Source organism: Lemur catta, chromosome 12 (assembly GCF_020740605.2).
Source record: "Lemur catta isolate mLemCat1 chromosome 12, mLemCat1.pri, whole genome shotgun sequence".
NCBI lineage: Eukaryota > Metazoa > Chordata > Mammalia > Primates > Lemuridae > Lemur > Lemur catta.
In genome coordinates, this window is record NC_059139.1 from 62786412 (window position 1) to 62813780 (window position 27369).

At 37.3% G+C, this 27369-nt stretch overlaps 1 protein-coding gene and 1 non-coding gene across 2 annotated transcripts in view; one reads left to right on the plus strand and one right to left on the minus strand.

The window, feature by feature from the left end:
• The window catches only part of FAM172A (family with sequence similarity 172 member A), a 412613-nt gene that overhangs the window by 50705 nt on the left and 334539 nt on the right, over positions 1 to 27369 (minus strand). The gene's annotated exons all lie outside the window — the stretch shown is intronic.
• On the plus strand, positions 23694 to 23886 carry LOC123648718. The gene has a single exon (XR_006738738.1). It is a non-coding gene; the product is annotated as a small nucleolar RNA SNORA73 family (small nucleolar RNA).

Sequence of the window (27369 nt, forward strand, 5' to 3'; positions counted from 1 at the left end):
TTTTGGTATATAAAGCTTTAATTTTGTTTGCCCTTTTCAGCTGCACTTGTAAGAAGCTCTGTACTGATTAAACAGGAAGTCCGGACAATAATATGCTACATTATGCATATAATTACTGTAAATACAACCAAGATTGTAGAAACATCATTTAAGGTTAGGCACTAACATGAATGGAGAAGAGGGTCAAGAAAACACATTTGGAATCAATTTCTTTCCATTTTGACCAAATACAAGTATCAAGAAAAAAAAAAAAAAAGCTGTGTGACACACAGTGATGTCATTACAGCACCTGTTCCCCTAAAGGCATTTTAAATTCTGGCTTTTCATGTATTCATAAAATCTTTCTTGTTATTTAATTAGTAGAGTCCTAAGTTTTATAAGCTTTGTTTACAAAACATATATTAGGGATTTTAAAGCAAACTGGCACCACATTGTTTATGCTTCATTTTCCAAGCTTTCTTGCTGGTCCACTGAACGTATGAATGATAATGTCAGAAAACAAATATGTTTTAATCGAGCTTTGGCTGAATTTTAAATTATATCTTAACCTATAATCATGATTTCTGCATTTTGAACAATGAAACATGAATTGCATATTTTGTTCACTCATATGAACAAATACCATGGAGGGGATTCCTCATTGTATGAGGAAGGAGGCTCTGCAGAATGAACTCCTAAGTTCTTTCCAACTCTCAATTTCTCTTGTTCACATTTTATAAAATTTGGAATAATTCTAATATAATTTTAAAAAGATTTTAAATAAATTTACTATGTAAGAACTTTGATTTCCAAGACTAAATTTTAAGCTCCAGGAGAGCTGGACTGTGTTATGGAGCTCACCACTGGATCACCAGTGCCTCACAGAGGGCCTGCACATTCTTGGTGCTCAATGATTATTTGTTGGATGAAGGAAATGAAAGCAGTGTGTGTTTGCAATTTTCCATGTCATGTCACAGTGCCAGGTTGACACTGTGTTTCCCTTCTGTAACCTCAACAGGATGCAGTCATATTATCTCATAAAGATGTTGACAAATATCATCATTCTGTAAATATTGGGCTGAAAGAATAGTATGAAGAGAAAGGTGCTTTGCTAATTATGATGACCTATAATTATCTGCTGTTACAACAAAATTAAAAAGTAGAATTTCTCCATCTTTTAAGAAGATCCTTAACATATTATGGAAATGTCTAAAAGCTAAAAGTTAAAACACAACTGATAGCTCTAAAAATAACATTAAAATTGGAAAAGTGGTTTTTGGAAACTGCATGATGCAAAAAAGTTCACTTAAAAAAAATTTTAAAGATAAAGATATTCAGCGTCGAATGACTTTCTGACTCCCTTAACAGAAGACACACGTGAGACCAAGATTCCTGAGTTCTCTAATAGCTCCTACTCTGTCTCCCTCTGTTAAGGGCTGTAAAACTCAAGTGGCCTGACTTCAAGCTTCTCTGAACTTCGTAGGCAGCCAATATAAAAAATGCTGAGAAGGCGTAATCTGATCATAGCAGGTCAGGCAAGTGAGCAGGCATGCTGCCACATTCTGCTGCCCACGAGCAGGGAAGCACGGCTGGAATCCCCACTAAGATCAAATTACAAAATAATCAAGCTCTGTGGCCAGGCAGGCATGAGAGGCTATTGTGAGGTCATGAGATAAATCAGGGACTAGCCTGGGCAAAACCAGGCAGTCAAAAACAACATTTTTGTATCCCACTTACAGTGTGGTTCTCCGTGGAAAATAAACTGTTAATGATGTTCAGTTTTTTAATTCAGGAAAGGGCAAATGGCTCTCCCTGCATAGGCTCCCACCAATTGAGCCTTATGTTTAGAGATAAGCAATTAAACCCTACACATCAAAGAAAAACAGTGAGCTATCCAAAATGGAATTTAGCCAAGGAGAGACCAAACTGGGCCTTGGTCCCTATCCTGGGGTTCTCAGTCCTACTTCTACCTCTTACCCACTGTGTAGCCGAATGTCTGTGTATATCAGAGAGTAACAATGGAACAACTTAGTGGATAATGAGTGAGCATGTCTGCAGAACACACTGAAAATGCTTAAAGAACCCAAATGTGTTTTAAGAGGATAGCACATCTTGGGCCAAGCAAGCCATTCCTAGAAATAATCCCATTGTGCAAAAAGAGCAGCATATTCCTTGGGAAGCTGGCTGATACAGGACGGCTCTAATATGGCACCAAACCCCAGACAGTTCTATTATTCTATGGAGAAGTGATAGCTTTTTTTATAAGGTTCCCAAAGCTGGACCTGCTATAGAAATCACATTTTAGTTTCTGAGAAGTTTCAACATGGTTGTCTGTGTTGTATCAAATACAAAAGACAACAAAATCATAGAATTTAGTTAGCCTTTCATTAGAAGAGAAATATGAAAATCAGATTTCTGAGGACAATAGCAGGACTCCTAAGGAACTACTGCTTGGTAAACTTTTGCTGGGCCAACCATAATCCAGGTGGGCAGAAGAACTATTTCAAAGACAACAAACAAATAAACAAAAACCTAAATGCAGTGTAACCAAGGTTTTTTAGTAAACAATAGTACCAGGCACATCAACAAGTCAGTGGCAAACCATCTGTAAGTACCAACAGCAGGGGCTTCAGAGAAGCACTGTGAGGTGGTCCAAAATGAACTGAGAGCCATGTGTTGGTTTTTCACTTGTTCCCTGATACACAGATGAATTACCATCAGCAATGTTTTCCTTAGACATAAAAACAATATACCTATTTGCACAGTACAAATTCAAAGAATGGATTTAACTTAAAAGGTGAAACATAAGTGACTATAAAGTTCATAAGAATTGTTAAAAAATGAAAATAAAGGCATAAAGTGGTCGCTTTCTTTAGATAGGGAATCTTACAAGAGATATGAAATTAAACATCTACTGTACTTTAAGCCTATATCTTATTGATAATTTAAAATTATAATTAGTGTTCTTGAGACTGAATGCTACATAGAAAACTAAATATGCACATATGTATGAGATGTGAGATGCTGCTGCAGGAGAGAAATACCCTATTTTTAAAGCAAAAAAAAAAAAAAATCCTAGTGAAGTCTATCCTTTCATTTATATGTCTCATGTAAATTACACATAATTTTAAATCTTCAACACATTGAAAATGGCCAGGTCTCATGGCACTTCTCCTTTATTATCTTCCATTTTCATTTGGCCATGGCAATGGAGACTTTCTAGAAATATTTAGGAATTAAAAATTATGTACTTTTAAATTGAACCAAGAAATGACCACTAGAAAAAAATTAATTTTTGTTTATATAATCTGGTTAAAAAATATATGATTTTTCTACTCTAAAGGCATTTTCTTATGCAGTAACACCACAAAAATAGCTTAAGTTTAAAATAGTGGATTTCCCATATGGTTAGTCCACAGCAAGATAAAGTTGTAAATGAGGGGACTATGTGAAGAAAACATAAAAAAGCCTTAAGGGCACATGCAAAAAATGTGATATTGCATGCTTTACATATACAATTTTATTCCCCAAAATTCAAAGAGAAAAACCTAATATGTCATAATTTAAACTGTATTTCATATCAAGTATTCCTGATTACGTATTTAACTCTAAGATACATAACTCAATTTAGAGCATAATGTGGGAGAGGAGTTAGTAAGAATCTAACCTTTTGCATTTCTTGACTTTTTTGGGCTTGTGGTAATGTTGTATTTATAGAGACTCTACACTTTCAAATTTAAGTCTTGAAATGTCACAAAAAAATCCCAAAGCTGAGATCTCACAGAAGGTGATTTTTAACAGTCCTTAAAAGTAAAGACTTTATGATCTTCTGACAACTGGAGCTTTCACATTTTGAGATTTTAAATTTTCAGTCCTAATATTACATAAGCATACACATTGGTATACTTTTAAAGATTCCATTATCTTTAACAGGCCTGGAAAGACGAGAAAATAAAACAGAAAAAGTTGTGAAGTTCAGGAATATTATATTATATAAGTACAAATATGAAGAAATTTGTACACATCAAAGAATTTAATATTTAATATTTAAAGGTGGCCCCTTATAAGAATACATTTCCTATGTAAAAGAAATCACAACATCCAGTTAATTTTTGATCTCCCAATATTTTGGAGCTGGAACTTTGATGAAGAAAAAGAGTTCCAGAGAGGTTAAGTGACTTGCTCACAATCATATGACTAGTTAGTTTAGTTTTATAGTTATGTCTAAAATATACCAAGTAGCATGTCTCCAAGTTTCATTACCACTCCCATAGTTAAAACTTTATACATAATTCTTGGAATTCACTTATTTTCAATGTATCCTGCTACCGCCTGTGTGACCATAGTCAAGTCAAAAATTCTTTAGTTTTCACGTCGCTTTCAACTCAACAGATATTTTCCACCACTTACTATAAGCCAGAGTTAGATATTACAAAGGTGGTAAGATACGGGTTACTCTTATTCTTGGGTATTTTATGGTCTTGTGAGGGGAACATTACTGGCAAATAAATATCATTAAAGACACTAGTTATTTGACTACAAAGGTACCAAAGTCAAAGGTGATATTTGAGACTAAATGATGTCTCAGTTCCTTTCTAAAAAAATTAGAATTTTATCTTTTCCTCAAACATTATTATTTCTTATATGGTCTTATAAAGAAGTAGGTAATTGAAAAGACCAAAATTTCTAGAGATTTCAGTGAAACAGTGGTGTGTGAATAAGTATGCAATGAACAAAGCCTTTTATTTGCAAATGAGTTGTGAAATTATGGGCTTCTTTGGTATAGGTCTTTAATGTGTTAACGTGCACTGTAACTCCAACAGGAAGATTTAATATGCAATGTTTCCTTTTTTATCAAGAAAAAAATCCCCCAAAGAGGAGCTTTTATTACTATCTCTAGCTCTCAGACAATTACTATTCCAAGAATAGTTTGGGAAATGCTAGCCCCAGACTCCTACTATATTCTAACTGGTCTTCTCAACCAACCCATCCTACACATGCCCTGGATAGACAATCCCCCTAAAAAGTTGCTTTCATCATATTTCCCTGTTCAAAACCCTCCAGCAACTCTCTGTGGCCTATATACTAAAATTCAAACTCTTTAGACCCTCTAGATGCTGTTTGTAAATTTCTCTTTAATTTTTTCTCTCACAATTTCCTTAAACAAACTCCAGCCAAATGCCACTGAATTTACCATGTTCTGCCTGCCTTGGATCCTACTACTCTTTGCCTAGAATGCCTTCTCCTCTCCACAAAATTACCTGTTACTTCTCTGATAAAACTCAGTTCAGGTTCTAGCATGCCAATAAAATAACACAGTGTGTAACCTCTAACTAGTTACCTGAGCCACATTTTAAAAAATTGTTACAGTGTTATTTTTTATTGGTACTTTTCTTTTAAATATATATTTTTCTGCCACTTTTGGCTACATTGTATAAGTTTACTGAGGCCAGGCACAGGCCTTGCATCCCAAAATTTAGCACATTCTTTTGTATTTAGTAGCATCAATTTATTTTTAAAATTTTATTTCAGAATATTATGGGGGTACAAAAGTTTTGGTTACGTGGATTGCTTTTGTATTGCTTGAAACAAAGTTATAAGTGCCCATATCCCAGATAGTATACATTGTATCCATTAGGTATGATTTCACCCATCTGCCTCCACCCACCTCCCATCTGTTTGATTTCCATTGAGTTTTACTTGCTATTGTGAAGGATTGTTGTTCAGCTAGTTCCAATTTAACAGTGAGTACATGTGGTGTTTTTTTTTTTTTTTTCCATTCTTGTGATACGTCACTTAGGAGAATGGTCTCCTGCTCTATCCAGATTATTACAAAAGGTATTAATTCATTTTTTTATGGCTCAGTAGTACTCCATGGTATACATGTACCACATTTTATTAATCCACTCATAAACTGATGGGCACTTGGGTTGATTCCACATCTTAGTGATTGTGAATTATGCTGCAATAAACATTCGAGTATAAGTGCCTTTTTGATAAAATGACTTTTCCCCGCAGTAGTGGGATTGCTGGATCAAATGATAGGAATACTTTTAGTTCTTTGAGGAATCTCAATACTATTTTCCATAGAGATTGTACTAGTTTGCAGTCCCACCAACAGTGTATAGGTGTTCCTTTCTCTCCTCATCCACACATCTATTGTTATGGGACTTTTTGATAAAAGCCATTCTCATTGGGGTTAGGTGATATCTCATTGTGGTTTTGATTTGCATTTCCCTGATTAGTGATGTTGAGCATTTTTTCATATGTTTATAAGCCATTTGTCTATCTTCTTTTGAAAAGCTTCTGTTCATATTTTTTGCCCGCTTTTTAATGGGTTTTTTTTGATTTTTCCTTGCTGATTTGCTTGAGTTCTTTGTAGATTCTGGTTATTAGCCCTTTATTAGATGTATAGCATGCAAATATTTTCTCCCATTCTGTAGGTTATCTATTCACTCTGTTGATTGTTTCCTTGGCTGTGCAGAACCTTTAAATTTAATCAAGTCCCATTTATTTATTTTTGTTGCTTTTGTGATTGCCATTGGGGTCTTCCTCATAAATTCTTTGCCTAGGCTGATATCTATAAAAGTTTTTCCAACATTTTTTTCTAGAATTCTTATGGTTTCATATCTTCAGTTTAAGTCTGTAATCTATCTTGAATTAATTTTAGTGAATAGTGAGAGATAAGGATCCTGTTTCAATCTTCTCCATGTGGCTATGCAATTTTCCCAGCACCATTTATTGAATAGGGATTCCTTTCAACAGTGTATATTCTTGTCTGCTTTGTCAAAGATCAGATGGCAATATGTGGATAGTTTTATATCTGGGTTCTCTGTTCTGTTCTATTGGTCTATGTCTCTATTTTTGTGCCAGTATCATGCTGTTTTGGTTACTATAGCATTGCACTATAGCTTAAAGTCTGGTAGAGTAATGCCTCTAGATTTATACCTTTCGCTTAAGATTGCTTTGGCTATTTGGTTCTTTTCTTGTTTCAAATGAAGCATAGAATTATTTTTTTCTAGATCTGCAAAAAATGACATTGGTATTTTTATGGAGACTGCAATGTATCTGTAAATCACTTTGGGTAGTATGGACATTTTAACAATGCTGATTCTGCCGATCCATGCGCATGATATGTTTTTCCATTTGTTTACATCTTTTGTGATTTCCTTCCTTAGTGTTTCATAATTCTCCCTTTAGAGGTCTTTCACCTCCTTGGTTAAATATATTCCTAAGTATTTTATTTTCTTTGTTGCTATTGTGAAAGGTGTTGAGTCTTTGATTTGATTCCCAGCTTGACTGCTGTTGGTATATAGAAATGCTACTGTACATTGATTTTATAACCTGAGACTTTGTTGAATTTATTTATCACTTGAAGTACTCTTTTGGCAGTCTTTGGGGTTTTCTAGATATAAGATCATATTATCACCAAAGAGCGATAGTTTGACCTCTTCTTTCCCCATCTGGATACCCTTGATTTCCTTCTCTTGCCTGACTACTCTGGCAAGGATTTTCAGTACTATGTTGAATAAAAGTGGTGACAATGGGCAACCTTGTCTAGTTCTAGTTCTAAGTAGGAATACTTTCAATTTTTCCCCATTCAGTATGATGTTCACTGTAGGTTTGTCATATATGGCTTTTATAATTTTGAGGTATATTCCATCTATGCCTATTTTTTTGAGAGTTCTTATCATAAAAGCATTTGTCTAGTGCTTTTTCTGCATCTATTGAGATGATAATATGTTCTTTGTTTTGCTTCTGTTGATGTGGTGAATCCCATTTATGGATTTATGTATGTCGAACCATCCTTGTGTCCCTGGGATGAAAGCCCACTTGGTCATGGTGGATGTGCAGCTGGATATGGTTTGCTAGAATTTTATTGAGAATTTTTGCATCTATATTCATAAGAGATATTGGTCTGCAGTTTTCTTTTTTGTTGCCCTTTCCTGGCTTTCATATCAAGGTGATAATGGCTTTGTAGAATGAGTTGGGGAGGATTTCTTCCTCATTGATGTTATGAAATACTTTCTGCCATATGGGTACCAATTCTTCTTCGTAGATCTGGTAAAATTTGGCTGTGAAACCATCTGGTGTAGGACTTCTTTTTGCTGGAAGGTTTTTTTATTGCTGCTTCAATTTCACTGCTCGATATTGGTCTGTTAAGGAGTCCTATTTCTTCCTGATTGAACCTAGGGAGTTTGTGCATTTCCAAGAATGTGTCCATTTCTTCAGTGTTTTCACATTTATGTGCATAGAGATTTTTATTAGTATTCAGAGATGACATTTTGTGGTATCAGTTGTAATATTTCCTTTTTCATTTCTGATTGAGTTTATTAGGGTCCTTTCTTTTCTGTTTCTGGTTAATCTAGCAAGAGGTCTATTGATTTTGTTTATCTTTTCAAAAATAAACTTTTTGTTTCATTAATCTCCTGTATAATTCTTTTGTTATCTATTTCATTTAGTTCTGATCTGACCTTCGTTATTTATTTTCTTCTGCTGGGTTTGGGATTGATTTGCTCTTCTTTTTCTAATTCCTTGAGATTATTCATTAGATTACTGATTTGTGATCTTTCTTTTTGATGCAGGAATTTAAGGCTATGAATTTTTCTCTTAGGACTGCTTTTGCTGAATCTCACAGATTTTGATAACTTGTGTCCCCTTTGTCATTTAGTTCGAGGAATCTTTTGATTTCCACCTTAATTTGCTCCTTGACCCAATAATCATTCAGCAGTACGTTGTTTAATTCCCATGACTCTGTGTAGAGTTGAGTGTTTCTGTTGTAATTGATTTCTAATTTTATTCCACTGTAGTCTGAGAAGATATATGGTACAATTTCTATTTTTTTGAATTTGTTGAGACATGTTTTGTGGCCTAAGATGCGATCAGTCTTAAAGAATGTTCCATGTGCTGATGAGAAGAACATATATTCAGTACTTTTTAAGTACAATGGTCTGTAAATATCTGTTCAGCCCATTTGTTCTAGAGTCCCATTTAAGTTCAGTGTTTCTTTGTTTATTTTCTGCTTGGAGGATCTGTCCAGTTCTGACAGTGGGGTGTTGAACACCCTGGCTATTACAATGCTGCTTTTTATCATTTTGTTTAGATATAGTAGGGTCTGCTTTATGAATCTGGGTGCACCTGTGTTAGGTACATAAATATTTAGCATTGTTATGTTTTCTTGTTGAACTGTTCCCTTTACCATTATATTATATAATGGCCATCTTTGTCTTTCTTTACTATTGTTGATTTGAAGTCTTTGTTATCTGATATGAGAATGGCTATACCAGCTTTCTTTTGGTTTCCATTTCCATGGAATATTGTTTTCCATTCCTTCACCTAGAGTGTCAATGAGTCCTTGTGGGTTAGATGTGTTTCCTGGAGACAGCAGATATTTGGCTTATATTTATTTTATCCATTCAGCCAGCCTATGTCTCTTGAGTGGGGTATTCGAGCCGTTCACATGTATTGAAAGAACTGATAAGTGGAGTGGATTTCTGTTCATCCTATTGGGTAGAACCTTATTCTTCTCTTTTATCTCTTGAGCCATTATGGTATATGGGCTCTGAGCTTTAGCTTTTGTGTGATTTTACACTGGGGTGTGTCTATTGTGCTGATCAATGCATAATGCAGATCTGAGTACTTCCTGCAGTGCAGGTCTGGTCTTGACAAATTTCCTCAGTGTTTGCTTGTCTGAGAAAGTTTTTAGTTCTCCCTCATATACAGAACTTAGTTTTGCAGGATATAAAATTCTAGGCTGACCATTATTCTGTTTGAGAAGGCTGAGAATGGGGCCCAATCCATTCTGGCTTGTAAAGTCTCAGCTGAGAAGTCTGCAGTTAGTCTGATGGGTTTTCCTTTATAAGTTACCTGATGTTTTGGCCTCAGTTTGTAGGAGTTCCTCCTTCATGTTAACTTTGACCAGTCTCATGACTGTGTGTCATGGTGATTTCCTCTTTGAGATGAATCTCCAAGGTGTCCGGTGAGCTTCCTGTACCTGGACATCTAAATTTCTAGTAACACCAGGGAAGTTTTCTTCAATTAGTCCCTCAAATAGGTTTTCCAACCCTTGGGCATTTTCTTCTTCACTTTCAGGGATGCCTATGATTCTTATGTTAGGCCTCTTTACATAATTACATATTTCTTGTAGGCTTTGTTCACTCCTCTTATTCCTCTGTTCTTCATCTTTGACTGACTTGTTTAATTCAAAGGTGATGTCTTCAAGCTCTGAGATTCTTTCTTCTGCCTGTTCTAGCCTATTCTTAAAGTTTTCCACTGTGTTTTGTATTTCTTTGAATGAATTTTTCATTCAGAAGTTCTGTTTGGTTTTTTAAATAATTTGATTTCTTTAGTACATTTTTCATTTATTTCCTGTATTGTTTTTGTGGTTTCTTTGTGTTGGGTTTCAATTTTCTCTTGTATTTCTTTGAAATTCCTTAATAATTCTTACTTGAAATTCTTTATCTGTCATTTCATTCTTTTTTTTGTTTTGGTTGGTATCCATTGGTAAAGAGTTGCTGTTTCCTTTTGTGGGAGTCCTTTTTCTCTGATTTTTCATATTTTCAGAGTTCTTTTGCTGATTCCTTCTCATCTGGCCTCTCAATCTAGTCCTGGGGGTACTGAATCTGGCTTGGGAACCTGTTCCCGGGACCCTAAAGATCAATCCCTGACTGTGCCAGGGAGAAGAGTGCTGGTGTCAAGTTGCAGGCTTGATGATCCTCTTGGTTTGCCTCTGTCCTGCTGTCTTCACCTCTTCCCATCAGTGTGAATTGTGTTGGGTCCCCCAGCTTAATCTCTGATATGGTGGGTGGTACTTGTGTGTATGAATCAGCCAACCCTGTTTATTTGAGTTGGAAGATGCCATGATGAGCTATATAGCTATTCTCCTTGTCACTGGATGATGTTTGTATGAATGAGACAGCTGCTGAGATGTTCTTTTGTGCCTGTGGTAGATGCTGGTCCCCCCAGTTAGAGTGCTTGAATGCCCCAAACTTTAGGAGGGACCCTGTAGCTACTGGGTGGTTTCTTGATCTCCATGACCACTGAAGTAGGGAAGGAGCAAGCAAGGCAGTTTGTGGCTGGATTGCGGAAGTCTGAAAGGCGTTGGAAAGCCTTGGCAGCACTCAGAAGTTGTTTTACTGGCCACTGCAGGGAGCTGCTGGTAGGAGGGTCAGGACAAGCTCTCCAAACTGGGAGGGCTGTTTTCAGGGGAGGGTCCTAAATACTTACATGCTAAGGCCCTGGGCTGAGATCTTTCCACCCTTATTCAGTAGCACAGGTTTTCTGTGGGGACGTGTAGACACTCCCCCAAATGGCCACTCCTTGGTCGCCCACACATCCTGTAAAATTGAGTCAGTCAATGCTGCAAAGGGCCTGCAAACTGACCTCCCTGTCAGCAGGATGCACTTCCTGGAAGGAACAAGCTGCAATGCTATTTTTGGGTCTTGTGACACCGGCTCTTGTCCCTCAGGAGAAGCACTTGAATGCCCCAGGTGGAACTTCTGGGAGTCACAGAAGAGGTGGGTGGGTGAGTGCAGCTGGGCAGGGCTAGGTTGGATGAGTTTGCCCTCAGGCTTTATAAAAGCTGGCAAGGTAGCTGTTTTGGCAGGTCTGCTCCCAGCTACTGGGCAAAGCCACCAGGGAGGGGTGAAGGCGGCTCCACCCAACCAGTAAGTCTGCTTGTGGAGCCAGGGCTGTCTGAGATTCACAACTGGCAGTCTGGAGTGGGCCTTGCTCCTCTTCTCCCTCCTCTACTCCACACTGTATGCCCGGCATCTGCAGGCAGGCAGGAGCTCAAGCAAGCCGAGTTCCCCCATGACTGTGCTGTGGGTCTGGAGGTTCTCTGCCCAGGATCCACCCGAGACTGAGCTGAGAGTTTGGTCCTCCCATGGGGGAAAGGGTCCCCTGCGAGCTTGTGCAGATAGGACCCACATTGCACTCTCCCTGCCAGATCTGCCCATGTGGGCTCCCTTGCCTCATGAGACCAAGAAGATCCAATCCCTGAGCATGCCAGGAGAAGCGCGCTGGTCCCGAGTTGCCCACAGGGTGTCCAAGCAGGATCCATGTCCCTCCGCCTTGGGGCATGCCCCACTCTGATAGAGCCACCAGGCAAGTAGCACCAGAGAGGGTTGGCAAGCAGGGAGGTCACAGACTGAGCACCCCTCAGTCTGCTACAGGACCCCGAGAGGAAAGGCCTGAGTCCTACTTTCTGTGGAAGCCTCAGCACCGTGGCTCAATTGTCTAGCTCAGCAGCCATGGGTGGGGGAGGGTAAGGAGGGGAAAAAGTCTGGATGTAGGGAAGCTAGCTCTCTGGTTGTCTCCAACTCTTTTCTCCAGGAGGCAGTCCACCTGGAACGTCCAGACTCTGAAGTCACACAGATCACCCAGGACCCACTTGACCCCTGTGGCTTCTGCATCCTGGGCCAGAGTTTGGGAAATGCCTGTGTGGGAATGAGCAAGACAAAGCCTGAGGAGCTGAAGCCCCCTGGGGAGGACAAAGGTGATGGTGGGTAGAAAAGCAATATGGTGCCTGCCATCCCTGTTTGGGTCTGTGGGACAGGAAGCACTCCCTGGTGTCCTGTCCACAAGAAGCTCCCAGCTCACTGGTGGTAGCAGCCCTTGGGTTCATTTGGGCAGAAAGTCTCTCCAGCAGCTCAGGAACCCACCGACTGTCAGAGATGCAAGGGAGGGAGAAACAAGCCACTCCACCTGCTCTTCTTGCTGGACTCCAAGCCTCTTGGGTGTTGATCTTTGCCAATACATTGCTCTTTCTTTGCTCTGTAACTTCTTCTGTGGAGTCTCCTGAAGGTTATGGCACCCTTCCTTTAGACCTACATCCAATCTATGTTTGTCCGTTTGTTCATTTTTTCTTTTTCATCTAAAACAACTCCTTACTGAGACACTCTGGGAGCTGGTGTCTCTGGTCAGCCATCTTGCCTTCCAACTCCATAGCATCATTTAAAATGATGATAATGGTGAGACTATTAGTGACAAAGTAAAACTCAGAAGAAAAGAGTGAAACTGAAATTAGGGGCCCAAATGTTCATTTACAAACTAACTACAGAGTGCTTTATGAAAATATTAACTGATTTTTCCAAATGTCAAACAGTGACTGCTCAGGCAAGAGCTTTAAACTTTGATTTCTCACATATCCTAAATGTAGATTATAATTGAAATATTCAAGTATTGAAACTCTACTATTTAATGTTTTCTTTATTTAAACACTCTTAAATGGCTTTATCTTATTTCACATAAAGGAAGAGTTTCAGTTCAAAATGAGATTTCTATCCCAATGAAGAAATTTTAAATAAGAAGGAGGGTGACAGTAACAAATATTTTAAAAGGTCACCAAAGGTCACCTGTTATAACTATAATAAATTAATTTGATAAAACTTTGAAGTGTTTAACAATTTATCTCTTAATTTAAGGATATAATATAACTTTCTAAAACACATTACTCACAATCCACTTGATATTGACCATTAGAAAAAAATGTGTGTTGCATAGTACTATTTGTCACTGCAGTATTAATCCTGAAATTTGGATAAAATTTAACCTCAGATACCATAAGGCATTACTGACTTTTCATTTTGTAAGATCTCTAGCAACTGCAAGAAACAGCCTTGAATACATTTTGATTAAGCTTTAAAAGGTTTTTGTTTTTTTAAAGTAAGATTCACTTGACCCAGAGATGAAAATGAACTCCTTTTAAGATGTAAAACTACCATTGCCCTTCCTGAATATACAGTATATATATATATATTTTAAGAAATTGTATTATATTCAATAGTTTAGTAATTCCTGTGAATGTTATTAATTACTTTAATTAAATCTTGTACTTGCATTAATGCATGTATTCTTTCTTCCTTTTTAAAAACTCTTAGTAAAGGCCCTGGAAGGTATGATCCATGATAGCAATGATCTGGTCAACATTTTTATTACTGTAACCCAGGGCCGAGGACTGTGCATGGCACATAGTAGGCACTTAATAAACATTTGTTAAATAAATGACTTGTTAGAATATAGGCTCCATGAAGAAAATGAATGTGTTTGACAGTTTATTAGTTAGGAATCTGGTCCTGGGAGTCACATTTGCAGTTTTGGAATTCTGTCTGCACTATTTCCTAGTTAAACCTGTTTCTTCATCTGCAAAATGGATTGATAACAGAATCTGCCTCACATGGTTACTGTGAAGATTAATCCACATGAACACCTGGCACACAGGGAGCACTCCATACATGTCAGCTGTTATCATCATCAACATCATCATTATCTTCATTTGTCTTGTTCACTACTTATCTCCTATCCAAGCACATAGCATATGCTCAATAAAAATTTGTTAAAGGAAGAAATGAATCAATGAAGTGCAGCTGTACCTGCATACATGAATATGTTTCACTACCCTCAGTATACATTTTGGCACAATTCAGACAAATAGCAAAATTTTTATTTTTTTTTATTTCAGCTTATTTTTTTTTAACATGCCTCAAAGTTAGTGTAACTGAACTGTTCTTATTTGAATCTGCTTTTTAGAGATCCAGTCACATAGTTCCTAGAAGAATACGTGTTCTTTTTTTTTTTTTTTCATTTCAGCTCTTCATGGGGATACAAAAGCTCAGGTTATATACATTGTCCGTGTCCTGCCCATCCCCCTGAGCCTCAGGCGTGTCCACTCTCGAGACAGTGCGCCTGGCACTCACCATGTAGTCATACCTCCATCCCCTCCCCCCACCTCCCCGAGTCAGCACCTTCTAGCATGACCATTCCCCAGACGGTGCGCAACACACTCATCATGTAGGCATACATCCATCCCCTCCCCCCAACCCCCTCGTCTCAGTCTGATATCCAATTGGTATCCTTCCCCGATGTGCATTTAGGTGATGATCAAGGAAATCAATTCTCTGGTGAGTACATGTGATGCTTGTTTTTCCATTCTTTATAAGTGTTCTTTTTATTCCATTTTTGAATTTCTGGTAGTAACTAACACAGAAGTTTGCATCATTTATATTACAAAACATTCTAATTAGCAACCAAGTCACATAAGGTAAAAATTGAAAATAAATGACCATAGATTAAAAATGGGTAAATGTTAGAATTCTCATAATATTTAACTACATTATCTTAACAAACCAGTTTGCAGCATTTATATTTCTTGCAATGTTGCTATACGTTAAAGTGTCATAGTGAAGATCGTTACTTTTATACTTTTTAACTTAAAACTTCAGTTGAATTGTGTGAATGGCAACTAAAGAATTATATTTCTGTGAACTGCCTCATTGTGAGTGGACAACAAAATTAAGTCTCAGGTCATGTGGCTTTGAAATATTTTTTTGTCATTGACTTAAATCATTTTAGGTCTTATATTTATAATATTTCTCATCTGAAATGGCCTAAATTAAAAAGTATTGATATGGTTTTGATTTTATTTTGAGTTTCACTCTGGAAAGATGCTATCAGATTATAAGATAGCCTTTTTATATGTAAGGCTTATATTAGGTTTTTTTTAAAATTTATAAAATCAATATAAACTTTAGTAGCAAAGAGTTTAGGTTTTCTTTTTTAAAAGAAAACATGAATAATAAATAATTATTTTAATTGAGTGAAGAAAAGAAAGAAACATTCAGACAGTATTTTATCTTAAATTTCTCTATTTACTTGTGTATATCCTTTGTACAATTATTTTCTGTCTCCGCTGTATTTTCCAGATTGAAAAGAAAATTTTAAAATCTTATAAAATGGGGGATCTTATAAAATATCCATTAACTCTTCCTCTTCATCATGCCATCTCCCCCACAAATTTACTGAAAAAAGAAGTGCAGGTTCTAAAAGCTGATATTCTAAGCCAGTGGTTCTTAAATGTTAGTATGTTCACTGTAAAACAACCTGAGGGTACTTGTTAAAATGCAGATTCCTGGGCCCCACTCAGGTTTACTACTGCCTCTCATCTCTTGGAAGTATGGCTCAGGAATCTGAAAGAGCAAATGTGCCAAGGTGAGAGGAAAGAGAACTAACACATATTTGCTCTTCTATTATAAAATCCAACCTCCTTCTAGTTTCTTCTCTTCTTACTTACTTCTTTCTACTTTTCCAGGGCTTGAGTATGGGGCTCTAATTGCTTCTTATATGTATTTCCAACTCTTAGGGATTCCAGAAACGAGTTCATACTAAAACTGCCTGGTCATTTATTCTGGACCAAGGTTGCTGAAAAATTCTAAACCTTAAACTTGAAAGAAATGCTAAATAAATATCAATTTAAAAAGTGATCTCCCTCTAATATAGTAATTCCTATAATATACTGAGTCTATGTTAAGCACACATGAATATTTTGCCAGAAGCAAGTGGGGGTGTTCTGATTTCACCTTTGTTCATGATTTCTCATAAACTGACTTTTTACTCTTTAGCAACTGGGGATAAGTCTCTTAAATATAAATGGAAGTTGACAAAGGTGTTGGTGAAAGATCAGACATTCAAAGGATGCTTCTCTCTACTGAAGTCCAATTGTAATCCTGGGAGTCTTCAACATTCACATGAATAATCTATCCAGCAGTCTGACCTCTACATTCCTTGATCTCCAATGACCTTTTCTTCCACTCCACTTCAACTGCCCATTCTTGATGTTGTACTCTGGACATTGCAGTATTCTTTTGAAATAATAAATTTAGACATTCCCCAGTTTGACCACAAACCTCCTAGCTTTTTAACCATCTTACTAAAATAATCCCCTTTTCCTACTTAAAAAAAATCTTATAGGGCTTCCAGTCCATTTACCTTTCCTTTGTCCCTATTAGCTTTTTGTTTTGTTTTCACTTCTCCATCTAACTGTTTGAAGTCCCTGGTCCAACATTTTATTGTGTTTTCCTAATCTGCCCTGCCCCATTGTCCATTTAAGGTACTTGCCTGGAAAACCCCAGTGTTGGGTGGATGCCGCTGACTGACTTCTCCCTGATAACAGATTGTTGCCCCTATAAACAAACATCATCAACCACAACTCAGCCCTCAGCATTGCTCAACCACGGTACTATGTAATCCTAGGCAAATCTCTAGATGTTATGATTTAAAAGTTTAAAAAAAAACATAGATGCTTTAAAAGAAAATAAAAGAGAATATATGTATGATTGGGGGGAGGGACTTAAGGCATGGCAATAAAACTAGAAACTATAGAAAAAATAATTTACATTTTTGGCTACATAAAAATTAAAAACTTCTGTATGGAAAAAACCCCCAGCAAACTCCATAAGCAAAATGAAAAGATAAAAGGCAAACTGGGTAAAAATATACCAAATATAATAAATTACCCATCATTTATAAAGGACTCCTACAACTGGACAAAGAGATGACAAATAGAAAAACAAAGACCTGGTAATTTACAAGATAAATATAAATGGCCAATAATTATATAAAAATATGCTCAACCTTGCTGCTTACCAAATAAATATATATATTTGAGAAATTTTGCAATTAGCAAAGATTAAAATAATTAATAACACAGAAGTTATAAATGTAAACACATACAGCTATTTTGTAGAGCAATTTGGCTATATCTTTCCAAATGAAATATGTGCCTACCTTTTGACCTACAAATTTCACTTTTTAAAATTTATTTTAAGGCTGGGAGTGGTGGCTCATGCCTATATTCCTAGCACTCTGGGAGGCCGAGGTGGGAGGATCGCTTGAGCTCAAGAGTTTGAAACCAGCCTGAGCAAGAACGAGATCCTGTCACTACTAAAAATAGAAAAAATTGGCCGGGCGTAGTGGCACATGCCTGTAGTCCCAACTACTCGGGAGGCTGAGGCAGGAGGATTGCTTGAGCCCAGGAGTTTGAGGTTGCTGTGAGCTAGGCTGACATCACTGCATGCCAGCTGGGACAACAGAACGAGACTTTGTCTTAAAAAATAAGATTTATTTTACAGAACCACTAGCAAAAATTTACAAAGATATTTACTTCAATACTGTTAATATTAGTCAAAAAATGGGGAAAAAGAAATCAATAGAGGCTCAATAAAATAAATTATGACACATTCAATCAATTAAATATAATGTAGTTGCTAAAAAGAATAATGTATCTAAATACAACTGATAGGAGAAAATATCCAATGATAATACGTAATATTAATATATACATTTCTTCTTTTTTTGGTAACAAGAATGTATTATTTTTACAATTGGAAAAAAGCAATAGAAAGAAAATCAAGTTATAGAGCAATATGCATATGAACCTATTTATGTTTAGCAGATATTTACATTGCACACCAATCTAGAAGTCTGTGTGCACTGTTAACAGGAACAGGTTATTTCTCAGGGATGGTACGATTAGGGATTTTAATTTCTTTTTATTGTTTGATTTTTTTTTTCAGAATGACCATTTTTAAATGGAAACATATGATTTTTTCATTTGCAAAACTAAGTCTACCTCGTACTCTTCACTTTTCTTTTTTTTTTTTTTTTTTTTGAGACAGAGTCTCACTTTGTTGCCCGGGCTAGAGTGAGTGCCGTGGCATCAGCCTAGCTCACAGCAACCTCAGACTCCTGGGCTTAAGCGATCCTACTGCCTCAGCCTCCCGAGTAGCTGGGACTACAGGCATGAGCCACCATGCCCGGCTAATTTTTTTGTATATATATTTTTTTAGTTGGCCAGATAATTTCTTTCTATTTTTAGTAGAGACGGGGTCTCACTCAGGCTGGTCTCGAACTCCTGACCTCGAGCGATCCACCCGCCTCGGCCTCCCAGAGCTAGGATTACAGGCGTGAGCCACCGCGCCCGGCCTCTTCACTTTTCAAACCTCAGATTGCAGTCTTCCCCTTTTCTTGAGCGTATGACCTGGTCTGCTAATTCAAGGCAAAACCAAAATTCGTCAGAATAGAATTCTTTCACTTTTCACCACCAAATCTGAAGACCTGTCAGGATTAAACTCATCCTCCTTCTTCTAATAGCAATTTCTTCCCTAAATTGAGCTCTGGATCAAATCCTTCCTTAACATCAAAGGCATCTCCATTCTATAACCGAATTCTCCTTTGCATCTTCATATTCTCACTAGCTATTTACATAATTTATAATCATTCAAGTCTCTTTCATCTTCAACAAATAAATTCAAACCTCCTTTGACTCCACTCTGTCTTGTAGTTGTTTTACAATCTTTCCTTTCTCTTCCATAGCCATTTCCTTTTCTTTTTCTTTTATTACATATATTTATGGGGTAAAATGTGATGTTTTGATATATGTACAAGTACACCTTGCTTTATTGTGCTTTGCAGATATTGCATTTTTTACAAATGGAAGGTTTGTGGCAATGCTGGGTGGAGCCAGTCTATCAGTGCCATTTTTCCAACAGCACGTGCTCACTTCCTGTCTCTGTGTCAGCATTTCTTTAACAAATAGTTTTAAATTAAGGTATATACATTGTTTTTTTTAAGATATAATGTTACTGCACACTTAACAGATTATAATACAGTGTAAACATAACTTTTATATGTACTGGGAAAGCAAAATATTTGTGTGACTTGCTTTATTGAGATACTAACTTTATTTTGATGGTCTTGAACTGAATCTGAAATACCTCTGAGGTTATGCCTGTATCTGGAATGATTAAATGAAACTAATTTACATATCCAGAACCTCACATACTTATCATTTTTTTGGTGGTAAAAACATTTAAAATCTCCTCTCTTAGCAATTTTCAAGTATATAGTATATTGTTATTAACTGTCATCACCATGCTGTACAACAGATCTCCAAAATTTATTCCTGTTATTTCACTGAAATGCTGTATTCTTTGACCAACATCTCCTTCTTCTCCATTCCCTGCCCCCATGTCCAGCAACCACCATTCTACTCTACTTCTGTGAGTCTGACTTTTTTTGATTCCACATATAAGTGAGATCATGTAGCATTTTTCTTTATGTGCCTGGCTTATTTCACTTAGCATTATGTCCTCTAGGTTCATCTATGTTGTGGAAAGTTACAGAATTTCTTTCTTTTTCAAGGTTTAATAGTGTTCCACTGTGTGTATATATATACACCACATTTTCTTTATCCATTCATCCACTGATAGACACTCAGGTTTATTCCATATCTTGGCTACTGTGAATGCTGCCGCAGTGAACATGGGAGTGCTAATTTTTTGAAATGCTAACTTCATGTCCTTTAGAAATATATCCAGAAGTGGGATTGCTAGATCATATGGTAATCCTATTTTTAATTTTTTTTCGAAACCTCCATAGCGTTTTCCATAATGGCTCTTGCTTATTTAGAGTGCAAGAGTTCCCTTTTCTCTACAACATTGCCCACACTTATCTTTTGTCTTTTGATAAAAGCCATTCTAACAGATATAAGGTAATATTTCATTGTGGTTTTAATTATAGCCATTTTATTTTCATTTCTTCATCTCCAATCTGGCTTTTGCCTCTGCTGTTTTACATAGAGACATTAATCGAAACCAGGGGCCAGCTAACTACTACCTGTAGGCCAGCTGCCTGTTTCTATAAATAAAGCTTTACTAGACCAGAGTCTTGGTCATTTGTGTGTGTGTTTATGGTTGCTTTTGGGCCACAGCAGCAGAGATGAATGGTTGTGACCAAGACTTTATGGCACACAGACCTAAAATATTTACCACCTAGCCCTTTACAGTAAAAGACTGCCAACCCCTGAGCTACAGGACATCTTTTAGTATCCTTTAGACCTTCAGTAGCATTTGACACTGCTGACCATCTCTCTGACCCAGAGTGTTCTCCTCCCCTGGCTTTTCTCCCTCTCCTTCCTCTGATTTTCTCCATAATTCTCTGTTGATTCCCTCTTTGCAACTCCTCAGGGACCTTGTTACCCAGCCACCAAATGTGTGCTTCTCACTGACTGTGTCCTCTCAGGGTGACTTCTTCTGTCGTCTCACCCCCACATCTCTCTCTGGAGCTTCAGTCAACATATCTAAGTTTAGTGTTCATTTCTACTTGGAAATCTTGTAGGTCCCTCAGACTCAGCATGTCACAACCAAACTCATCATCCCCCAACAAATGCACTTCTCTTTCAGTTTTCATTTTCTCTTTTAATGACAGGCATCCCTACAATTGTCCAAACCACACACCTGGAAGCCACATTGATGCCTTCTGCCCTATCACCCAACGGAGTCCATCAATATTCAGGTCCTGTGGACTCTCCTAAAGAACTCTCGCCTCAAACTATTTTCTCCGTCTGCACTGCCTCATCCAGTTCATCATGATGCTCTCACTAGCCTTGCTTTTAGTCCTGTCACCTTCCAATCCACACCCTTTGTTACAGCTAAAATGTTCACTGAAAAGTAGAGACCTAATACTGTCTTCCCCTTCTTAGATCCCTTCTCTCCATGCTCTTTTACAAGGCCGAGGAAGCCCTCCGTGACCTGGCTCCTGCTCATCTCTCCAGCCTCACTTCTTTTTACCTCCCTGCCTCCCTATACTCTGCTCTCCAGCAATAATAGACTTTTTTCAATTCTTAAACGTACCACGTAGGCTCTTGCCTTTGCCTGGAACCTGAAATATTCTTTTCTGTGCCTCCACCCTCACCCTCTACCCTCATTGACCTGGAATGGCTAACTTTCATTTCTCAGGCCTTAGCTTTTTGAGAGCAGCAGCTGTCTTTGTTGTTTCAGAGTTGTGTCCTTAGCACCTAGTACAGAACTTTGTACATGGCAGGTGCTGAGTGGCTGATTATAAGTGAATGGGTATTGTGTCAAGTCCTGTGGTACTGCATGAATTATTCTGGCAATATAAAAGGGCTGACAAATCATTAAAAGTCTTACCGCCATCAACCAGACTAGGCCAAATTACTTCCCCGTGTTGCTAAGACACGGTATTTTCCTGGATATCTGCCTACATAACTAACAAATAAAGGTATTTATTTGGGGTCAAGCCAGTCCTTAGACTCACCTTCTGCTCTTTTCTCTTACCTTCAAGTCTGGCAGAAATGGGTTAGAAATATGGACATGTGGCAGATACTAAAATTTCTTCACGTCCAAAAACAAATTAAAAATCTCACCCTAGAAAATCTGTATTCTCCTCTTGTGCTTATATTGGTTAATGGCAACACCAATCATCCATCTTGCAAAGTTAGGCAGCATTCATCCTCTCTTCAACCTTTCCATATAAGTAAGTTGTAGTTTCAGTTGCCTGGATTATTCCTTCCTCTCCCATCGCCACGATATTCACTTTGATTTAATTCTCATTATGTCCCCAACTCCGTAATATACTCCTAACTGGTCTCCTCTCATTTAATCTCTTCTCTTCACACCACCACCACCAATGTGATCATATCAGTCCCAAACTTACAAACTTCTGACAGCTCCCTATTATCCCTACAGAATAAAGTCCAATCTACGCCTTAGTAGAATCCCTTTTATCTTTGGAGCGCATTTTCTATAACGCCTCATCCTATGGTTTCTGTGCTCAGCCATATCAGATTTTTGACATTCCTCACACCTAAAACACTCTTTTGTATTCTGTACCTGGGTATGTATTTTTTTTTTTTTTTTGCCTAGAATGCCCTCCCTATTTCTCTCTATTCATTACTTCTGGAACCAGTTCAAATTTTACTTCCTATGAAAACCCTTCCTAAACACTGAAACTAAGCTAGTGACATCCCACTGTGTGTTCATATCACTTTGCATGTTTTTCTAGTGAAAGACTTATCACATTACTTTGTAATGGTTTATTTACATGCTATTGTGGAAACTGCTAAATGTTCATTAAACTTTTGCTAAAACAATTGTAACCAAGCACATAGATGCAAATACATAATATTTCCCAGCTCTCTTGAGTTAGGTATGGCCATATGACTGAGTCATGCTTACCTACCTAAGGAAAGGAAAGTTGGAGTGCAACATGGAGTCACAAAGTAAGTGCAAACATACCAGGATGATATTTTGCAATAATACACAGATTACAATTGGCAGCACTTATTACTATATTGATATACGTGGAGTATAGTAATTGTGGTATCCAATGAGAACTGTCAAGACCTAAGCTTATATCCACCTCTCCCATTCTCCATCAAAATCAAATTATTTCCACTTAGCCATCTCTCAATCTATGTCACTTCTTTCCTACTATGGCTCTGGGATAACTGTGTTCTACAAAACTAGTCATTTGCTTCCAGATGAAAGCATTCTAAATGCTTAGTATACTCAGAAGAAGGTAAGACTATCTGAATCCTCAAATAACTTAAAAAGAATATAAAGTCCGAATGCAAGGAATTTAATCTTAAGTCTCAATTTCTATGCATTTTTCTCCATCAACTACTTCAGTACCCAGTTTTTTAAAGCTGTTCTTGGCCTAAAATTGCACTGACTTGTAGGCATGATCCATACACAAAATCTTTCCTGAACTTCCACTAAAATTTCCCTATTCTGTGCCCCATCATTCTTTCAGAGATTCCACTAAAAAACAGACTGTCCTATTTGAAGAAAAAATTTAAGTTGACTCTCATGGCCAAGTCACATGGATTCTAAGTCTGTATGTCTTTGGATTCTATCCCTTCTCTTCACTTTCACTCTCATTGCCAGCATTCAGAACTCATTACTTTTTGCAGGGACTATAATAACCTTTTAAATGTATTTTCCCTATCTCCAGCCTTTTCTCCTCAATATATTTTACTCATAGCTGCTAGATGAAGTTTTCCAAAGGGTAACTCAGTTAGTTCATTTCTGCCCTCAAACACTTTTTGATCCCTGGGCCTAAAAAATAAAATATTCATTCCAATTGTGGGTTTCCCAGGAGGTTACTCTCTCCAGGCTTTGTCCAAATGGCACAGGGCAGCATAGGGCCCCTTGGTGTACAGTCCCTTTCCACAGCATTGAAGATGATACTGGGTCTGCATCTGCATATTCCTACAGCTTCTCGGAGTACAATAGACAATGACTAGGGAGACAAATCATGCAGGAAATACATCTAGTATACTAAAATTTTAAGTTGAAGTAAGAGCTTTTCAGAAGTCTAATCTAAAAAAATTCCTTAGCCTATGTTCTCTGTCATCTCACTCACACTTATCTTACAACTTCTATTTTTCCCATTCTCCATTCACTCCCATGATGCATCTATCAGTTTGATCAGTTTATCTCCCTTTTTGCTATTATAAATGTTCATACCAGATATCCTATACTTTAAAGCCCTTGCTCATGCTGATAACCCAAGCTGGAATGCTATTCTCCCCTTCTATGAATCTTCAAATCCTGCCCAGCTCTCAAGGTTCAGTTTAATGGACTCTTCTCAATCCCTGAATGTCTGTTGGATCTTATGGTTAGATAGAACCATAGCTTCTTCCTAATTGCTCTATTACTTATATCATTAGCTCCCTGTGATCCTTATCCCTTTCTCCTTGAAGTATTATAGTATAGATGGGGATGTTATTGAACAATGTTACTCATTCTAGATAACCAAGACTTAACATTTTACCATTGGCCACAGAGAGACTAACGTGGGGAATGCAGTGGCAAGAGAAAGGAGAGATATTTTTTAGGTGGGAAAATACAAACCAAAAATACTACAATGTCTGTCATGCACATGGCTCTTCTCTCTTCGTGCTGCTGTCTTATTTAAAATACAAGTTTAGTTAGATTTTCCTCTCATGGTGAGAAAAATGATAATCCAGATAATCTATTATCATGTTTATTTAGTTTTTATTTATCTTTATATCTGTTCTCTCCCCAAACCTTATATGATGTAATAGCTTCATCTCATCTGGCCTAATAAGTAGTAGCTTTCTCATTTGTTTGCTCTTCCCTTTGGCTTTTGATACTTTCTATATCTGTCCCCTGTATGAACAGCTGGGAGTTACTTTGCTTTCAGTATATAGTATCTGGCTTTCTTGACCCATCCCAGTAACCAGTCATTTGCTGCCTTCTTTGAATCTTTTGTTTAAACATTTTTTTCTTATTAACATAAGCTTATTTAAGTCATTTTATGATATCATTACTTAAGTAGCTAAATAATCTTACTATTATTATTCAGCAAACAGAATGAAAATCTCACCTCATGTATGACACCAAGCCTTTATATTTTTTAATGTGTTGCCTCCCATACAACTCCTTTATTTCTCATATATAATTTTCTTATTCAACTTTGTGTTTGCGTGATGCCCTTATAGTAAATTCAAACATGTAACCACCCAAGTGAAGGTTTAATTTTAATGAAAAAAAATTTTGACAAAAATAATGCAGAGAATTAATTTATAAATCACATTGTTTTTTACCACTTCAGCACACTACATTTTCCCTGCTAGTACTAGCACAACATAGCGTTTTATGTTGTAATGTGTAAAAAAAAATAAATGTTTTTGAAATAAAAACCCCTACTAAGCTGGTAGAATGAAACATTTTAATACAGGTATTTTTAATTATTCTTAATTAAAACTTTGCCAAGATTCTGCATTTGTGCTCTACAGAAAGTCAATATCCACATATTTAAAGAAGCAGTTTGCTTTAGGGTTTAACTATTTAAAACATTACCTATTTAACTATTTAAAACATGTATCTCATACAACTTTAAAGACATAATCTCAGACATATATTATTTTATAAAACAATTAGCAATACATTATTCAGAATTACCCTTGGAAGAATATTTTGAGAATGATTTTCAGAATTTGGAGACTGGGTTAAAGGGCTCAGGGAGGTTGAAGTACATACCTTTAGCAAGTCAAAACCCATATATAATTGATTTCAAGACAGAGCCCTAGGTTTCTTGTTTCTAATTCTTTGTTGACTATCCTTGAATAATAATTTTGCTTCCAGTTATTTCTAAATCGACAGCCCCAATGCATCAAAATTTATTAATTAACTCAACAGATTTTTTTTTTTTTTGAGACAAGATCTCACTGTCACCTAGGCTGGAGTACAGCGGTGTGATCATAGCTCACTGCAGCCCTGAGTTCCTGGGCTCAAGCAATCCTCCCGCCTCAGTCTCCCAAGTAATTGAGACTACAGGCATGCCACCACACCTGGATAATTTTTAAATTTTTTATAGAGACAAGGTCTCACTTTCTTGCACAGGTTGGTCTTAAAATCCTGGGCACAAGTGATCCTCCCGCCTCAGCCTTCCAAAGTGCTAGGATTACAGGTGTGAGCCACCATGCTCGGCCTCAACAGATATTTTTAAAGTGCCTGCCTACTTTGTGCCAGGCACTGTTCCAGGTGCTAGAGATTTATCAGTGAGCAAAACTGACAAAGCTTACATTCTAGTGAGAGGTAGGGGAGGCCAACAACAAATCATACATATAACAAATATCTACTTTATATAGAGGGTTGGTCTATCATAAATACCACAGAAAAATAGAACAGAGAAGGGACAGAGATGCGATTTTAAATGAGGTAGTCACAATAGGAATAATTGAGAAGGTGACATTTGAATAAAGATCTGAAGGAAATGAGGGGTGAGCTGTGGATATCTAAGGGCAGAACATTCTAGGCAGAGGCCAGTGTAAAAAAGTTGAAAATCAATCATCTATTGCATGTCAGCCTCTGTTAATATGAGGAAATAACATAAAGCAAAATTCTACAAATAGTTTTTTTTTTTTTTTTGGAGACAGAGTCTCACTCTGTTGCCCAGGCTAGAGTGAGTGCCGTGGCATCAGCCTAGCTCACAGCAACCTCAAACTCCTGGGCTCAAGCGATCCTATTGCCTCAGCCTCCCAAGTAGCTGGGACTACAGGCATGCGCCACCATGCCCGGCTAATTTTTTCTATATATATATTTTAGTTGGCCAGATAATTTCTTTCTATTTTTAGTAGAGACGGGGTCTCGCTCTTGCTCAGGCTGGTCTCGAACTCCTGACCTCGAGCTATCCACCTGCCTTGGCCTCCCAGAGTGCTAGGATTACAGGCGTGAGCCACCATGCCCGGCCCTACAAATACTTTAATATTTCTTTTTAACATTAACATTCATCCAATAAATATTTGTTGAACACAAACAAATATAGACTATATGCAGTAGGCATTGAATTAATGATGATAAGACAGACACAGTGTTTGTCTTCATGAAGCTTACAGTTTGTTGGAGGTGGGAGAGACAAGTAAGTAGATACTGCACAGGAACATACACTATGGTAGGGGTGGTGCAGGGTGCCACTGGGGCAAAGGATAGGAGAAGCTCTTCCAGATTATAGGAGATAAGATTTTAGAGAGAAAATTGCTAGAAATTAAAGTCTTTCATTTCTGCTCCCAAGAGCATAGATACCAGAATGACTGCATATAGAACCAAGTAATAAATACTGCACAACAACTTCACAACATCCTACGAGCTAAGCCCTATTATTGTCATCAGTTTACAGGTGGAGGAACAGAAGCACAGAGAACTTGGGCAACTTGTCCAAGGTTGCAGGGTTACAGAGATAGCAAGTGGCAGAGAAAGGATCTGAATTCAGGCAGTATGGCGTCAG